We start from the raw sequence: 6,957 nt of genomic DNA, 5'->3' as shown, positions 1-6,957 counted from the left end.
ACCCTAAGTGAGAAGAGCGCATATTGAGCTTATCTTTGTGTTTTGTGGCTTTCTTGAAGAAGAAGAAGAAGAAGAAGAAGGTGAGAAGAGCTTGGAGATTGGAAGAAACTTGGATATGAGATTATCACCTTGCTAGTAATCTCTAGGAGTTAAAAAGTAGACAACTTGAACCCTCCATCTTTTAGATCTATTCATTTCTTCATTTAGGGAACTTTTAGTCCCAAATACGGTGACTCTTGAGCATGACATGTTCTTATCCAAATAAGTCATCTTTTTAGACCTTATGAGGGGTCTTGAGTCATTAAAATCTGGTATTGATGCTTAGTTTTTCTCCATGCATGATCTAGAAGGTCTTAAGGCATTAAAATGTTGGGATTTTATGTATTAAGCACTTAATGGAGATGCATAGTCATAAAGTTGTAAACTTTATGAATCTTAGTGGTATTTTATCCTTGGATCCAAAGTTTGGATGTAAGAGCTTAATGCATTAAGCTAAATAAGGTTTTAGTCATACGGCGTGCTTACTCGATCGTACGTCACACGTACGCACTCAAAATCCCGACTCCGGTCAAGGCAGGAGTACGCCCACCATAGGAGCTGAGTACGCCCCGTGTATTCAACTGAGTGAACCAAGTGGACTTCATGACCAGTTTAATTTGAATTTGACCAAGTTTAACTTAAGGGTATTTTTGGGTAGTTTAAGTTGTAGTTGAGCCTTGGTCTCTATCTGTTGAATAAGTGACCTGTAGAGCCAATATTTGGAGCAATATCTTGTTCAAGTATTCTTCAGAATGTGAGGCGAGTCTATCCTCATTGTACTTACGCGTCGAAGGCACCAATGTCGGCCCATTAGATTGATATCCTGGTTTACCGTATGTTGCTATGTTGTAGTGATCTGTTATATTTGTATACTTGTATATAGGATGTTGTTATGTTGTGGTGATTTGTTAGATATGCATGACTACCTGTACATGCTAGTTAATGATTGTTATGGTATATGTTATATACGTTGATATGTGATGGTATATTGGGTTGAAGTGGTCCTGCTCTGTGCTGAAGGCCAAAATTCCCAGGGTGGTCCAGATAGACTGAATGCCTGCGAGGCTGAAGGCCCGGTAAGGTGGGTCAGTCATGCTGAAGGCTCTATATGCATGCTACTTTTTTTGTTATGTTTATGCGGTGTTACTTTGGGGGAACTCACTTAGGTGCTGTTTGTTTTTTTCTGGGGGAAAATGTCTGCAGTCTGCGGGCCATATATGTAGACCTCTACAGTAGAAGATGTGGACCAAATGTCTGCAGTCTGAAAAAAGAAAACTGTTTGTTTTTTTAACATCTGTAGAATACTAAAGTAAACTAAAATCTAAATAAACTGATTTTTTTAAACTTCAAAGTGATTTTTTAATATTTTTATGACTTTGTTATAGATAATTAATATTTCTAGATCAACTTTTATGTATTATTATATAAAAAGTGAAAATAAAATGGTACGAATTAACGTATATATTTGATGAAAACCAACAATTTTGGTCGCAAATTTATACATACACATTGTAATTACAGATCATAGAATTTGATACATAAATGGATATAAATAAACTTCAATTTTTTAATTATATCAATTAAAAACATAGCATAAATATTTTTCGCAAGAAATTGACAATATTACATTAAATAATGTTTTATAAATTTTGGCAGAAAATATAAGACAATATTATGATTTTTTTTTATATTTATATAAACCGCTTCAAGAACCATTATTGTAATAAATCTTTATTAATAAATTTTCCAAAAATGTCATGTTTGTGTCGTCGAACATTTTTTTCTTAAAGTATTATAACTTTTTTTTTAAATTGTTTATCATTAATAAAGTTGGAATAAATCTAAATTAAAAAAAAACTAAGAAAAATAATATATGTATATATATATATATATATATATATATATATATATATATATATATATGTTGGATTAGGTATCTAAGCCCATAACTATAATTGATATGTACTTGACCCGAGAGTAACATGGTCTATTTGAGTTGCATATCACTAGGACAATTTCATAGGATGGACTTTTGAGAAGACGATATTTATGATTTGTTAATATATTATAAGTTCTAATATATTAACATGAAATGATATTATTTAATTAGTATTGATCAAGAATTAATTTTTTGATCAAAAGAGACTAACTAGATATATGAGGATTGATTGGTAAATCATTCATTCTTATGGTGTGGGCCAATGATCCATCATTCTTTAGGTTGGGCTAAACCAATGTTACAACCCATGGATGATCCATGAGGGTTTAAACCCATGGAGCCTAAGGAATATGGAAGGTCATGGGCATTAGGGTTTACATGGTGTAACCCTAATCTTGCCACATTATATAAGAAGCCCCTTAGCATCCAAAATGACACACTAGTGTTCTTTGAGATCATTGAGCCGACTTTGCTGCAAGAAAAGTCTCCTTTGTACTAGGTGTGTTGTGATTCCATTTGAGGTGCAAAACTTGAGGCACTAAGTTCTTAAAGGCCAAACTTAAGAAGTTCTACAAGCTACAACAAAGAGGTAACTCTACAACTCGATTTTGTGTTGATTATGTCATTTGCATGCTAGTTGTAGGCTTAATGCTTTGGAAACAATATTGCATGCATAATTAGACAAAACATAGATCAAAAGCATTTAGGGTTGTATGTGCAGCATAGGATGTTGTAGTATACTAAAACCCTTCAGTGGTATCAGAGCCTAGGGTTGTTTTCTATTATATTTGATGCAACTGTAAGTTATGGATACCAAAAGTTTTTGAATAGTTCAAAACTTGCCCTCAAGTTTTGGAATTTGTAAATGCAAAGTCGCACTTTGAAACATTTAGTTCCGAACCCTAGAATTTTAAAAGTTTAAAATTCAACCCTTATACTATTATAATATTATAGGTTTAATATATATATATATATATATATATATATATATATATATATATATATATATATATATATATGTATGTATGTATGTATATATAAGAGTAAAGTCAGTCTTACCGTTAGTAGGCCGCATTCACGAAACCGGTCTATAAGGGGGTATAAGGTTACTGCTTATAAAATGGTAGTTTAATGGGTGTGCACTCTCACCCACCGCTTCCTTGACTGGTGGAGGGTCGTTATCCGAACTTGTTTATGATCCTCGGTATCCCAGTCACAAACTTGAAGGGCACAATCGAGATTTAAACATGCTATTGAAAAGTTCAATGAATCTCAAAGGATCTAGGAATTTCAATCCATTTAAAACTTAATTATCAATTTTGTTTTTCATGGTGGAAATTGGTAAATCATCATTCACCTACCTTTAATTATTTTGCAATAGGATTATGGCATCCGTCTTCCGAATTGTAGAATATTATGTTGGGTCCTAGCATTAATATTTCATTTGATTGTTATATTAAGGACTTAAATCAACTAACTTGAATTTCTCCCATTGTAGATGTCTAGTTCGGACAACTATGGTTATCCCAAATCTTTTGGAGCAAGCTTTCCTCTTGAAGATTATATCCCACGTGGCGATCAAGGTGAAAGATTAATCCCTTTGTCATGCATTAGTGGAAATGGAAATCATACAACACTTCCTCCACCTCCTACAATTATTCTCCTTAACCCACAAGTTCAAAGACTTGAAAAGTTCAAGATCACTCAAGCCCTATTGGATAGGAAACACAAGGATGGAAAGTCTGTGTGTGCACATGTATTGGATATGAAGTCACACATTGACAGGATGAGAATGTTGGGTGTCGTGTTCCCAAGGAAGTTGGCTATTGACTGGGTTCTTTAGTCACTTCCCGAGTCATATAATGAGTTTGTTAAAGACTACTATGTGACAGATCACGACATGACCCTTATTGATCTTGCATATTTGCTGATTGCTACAGAATCAACAATGATTTGGCGCAATGGCCAAGCAAATTTGACTGGAAGATCTACCTCTCAAGCTGACATGGGCAATGACATGGATATCCCAGAAATGATTCCTTCTCCTAAAGGAAAGGAATTGGCCATTATCAAAAGTTTTGATCATAAGGGAAAGGCCAAATCTGAGATTGTTCCATATGTCATTCCCAATGAGCCTGTTTGTTTCTATTACCAAGGAAAGGTACATTGGAATCGAAGCTGCCCTGACTACCTGAGAACTTTAGTTAGATTGTATGGTTATGCTTCAGGTAAGTCCACTATCTAACTCTGTTAAGTTCCTAATTGATGACAAGGTTGCATTTTGATGTTTTGTAGGATCATGCAAAAGGAAGGAAGATTAAAGGAAGAGTATGTTGAATCTGGTTGCGAATATGGATTTCAATCGCATGGTTCAATGATCGGATTTTTGAGTTGCTGCTTAAAGAGTTATGATAGATTGCTTAGAAATATGTAGTAACATAGTTTTCATTTGTAATTGCATTGTAAGGAAAAGTGTTTTTGCATTTTATAAATAAATAAAATTTTGTTATATCTCCTTGCAATCGCATTTGTGAAAATTGATGTTTCTATGTTAACAATATGAATTTGATTCTTTCATTTGTGGTAGTGTCAAAAATTTACCAAATAAGGAAAGATTCTCATCACCCAAGTTTCAATTGGACATAAACTTGGAATCATGCAACTTGTATTGTGTGAGGAATGAGAACTTCATCTTTGGGAAATTAAGACTAATTCCTTGTTCACATGAATATGTGAGTCAAGTGAAGGACTAGGGGATCGGGTACACTGGGTGTGTGCTGGTCAGGTCCACCATAAAGAACGATAAGACTATTCGTCATGATTTACTAAAGTTTAGTAAATATGGTTATGCTTACAAGTTTAAGTATAATTCTGAAACCTTGGAAAAGTTTCAATGTATGGCAGAACGAATGAGAAGAATCAAATTAGGCAGAAAGATAAAAGTTTCTTCAATCTGAAAAGAGGAGAGTACTTTAGTATCGTGTTTTATGATCATCATAATGTGAAACCATATCACAATTGATTCTATAAGGACATCTTAGTTCATTTGTATGGCTAAGAAGATGAATCGTGAATTGTTGAAATGGTTAAATCTAAAAGATGGGTCATATTTCGTTCCAAAATCAAGTCTTAGAGTCATACTCCAAGCTTGTGCCTTGGGTGATACTAAATTAAGAAGGTTTATAACACTCATCAAACGTAGAGTAAACTGTTTCTTACATTTGAAATTGGTAAGTTGTGATGTCTTGGTAAGGACATAAACCAACTAAGACCAATTGTGTGAAGTGTTAGTCTTGATTAGAATCCACACTAACTCTTGAATATTTTTTTGTCAAGTAATGTTCCTTGACAAAGTGAATGTTATATGTCAAGAGGTCAGTGGGAGTCTTAAAGATATTGACAAGTTTCAAGAACTAATCAAGAATAAACCTATTGTTAATCACTAGAAAACGACTTCAGGTTGTAACCTATCGTGTTGACATATTCTAGTTTTTGTGCCCAATCCAGTTGGTTGACTATGTATCTGAGTTCTATGAGTACTCAATTGTTTGCATGACAACCTGGAAGCAATGGTAGGACCTTGTGCTGCTAGGTGGCAAGAAATTAAGATTGAACAAGTTCAGTCCATATGGTTTGGATCTGTTACTAACCTTGTCTTGTGATTATGGTTATAACAAATTCACATGGATAGGAACACATATACCATAAAATCTAAGTGTCATAAGGTTTCTCTCCAATTCGTGAAAATGATTGTGAGGAAACGCTTTCACTAAGTAGATTTTAAGGAGATAGCAATTGTGTTATTTGCCTTCTCAAATTCGATTATGATTACGGCATCCCTCTTCATAGTTCGAATTGTGAGAAATGGCAAAGGTCTAAACATTTGATACTTATTGATGTAATTTCTAAAAATTTTAAGACACACATGGAAGCTATCTAAGGAAAGGTGTATGATTTTGAGAAGCCTAAATAAGATCTTATTGAAGCATCTTGCATCAGAAATCTGAACTTTGGAATGAAAGTCAATAAGTATTGATTTCTAGAAGTCTAGCTGATTTTTGAACACATGTCAAAGCTAGTGGGAGCATAAGTGTTATGCTAGTAAGATAATAATTATTATGATAGTGGGAGAATAATTATTATGGAAAGTGTTGCAAGTTAGCAATGTTAATTATAGAAAACAAAAGTTTCAATTTGCAAAGATGCAGGGTTTGAAAAGTTGTTTTGCTATAATTAAGGGAGAGGAATTTATACTTCATTTCAAAATCTAAAAGCTTAGATTGAGTTTTTAATCAAATTTAGTCAAATATATATTAATTCTATGTTGGAATGGTTCAACATAAGGAAATTATATATATGGAAAGGTTAATTTCGTTCCCAAAATTCAATTATGATTACGGCATCCCTCTTCATAATTCAAATAATGAGAACATGGCAAATATAAATATTATAGCAAAAGGCTGATCAAGTATCATGTCTTTATGATCAGCCTTTTGCTAGACATTATGAATTGCATCCCATATGCTTCGGGTATAGGATCGATTGCATATGCTATAATATTCTAGTTTTCTAAATTTTCCAAATGCCTAGGGCATTAAAAGGGAAAAAGGACTAGAATCGGATATGACTAAAGTGGTTAACAACTATTAAGGACAATCTAAGGTTCGCCAAGGATTGGTCGCTTGTAGTTGGAAGTATAAAATGGATGGACCATATTTACATATTCTGAAAAGAGGCAACTTTTGTTCAGAAGTGATAGTCAAAGATGGGAATATGGAAATGTTTCCATAAGTGGAAGTTATTCTTTAAATCTGTGTAAGATTAGGAAACTTAATACAAGAAGGATGTTCAAAGGAATGTACTTTGAATTTGATACTTCACTTCCTTGGAATTGTTTTGTTAACAATCTCCAGTGGAAAGTTTTGTAATATCATTGGTCAAGTCTCTGTGAGTTTTGGTACTATGACAGTACAAAGGCT

The sequence above is a fragment of the Lactuca serriola genome, chromosome 3 (genome assembly GCF_051521515.1).
Source record: "Lactuca serriola cultivar US96UC23 chromosome 3, Lser_US96UC23_V15, whole genome shotgun sequence".
Classification (NCBI taxonomy): Eukaryota; Viridiplantae; Streptophyta; class Magnoliopsida; order Asterales; family Asteraceae; genus Lactuca; species Lactuca serriola.
This window is presented reverse-complemented; position numbering follows the sequence as displayed.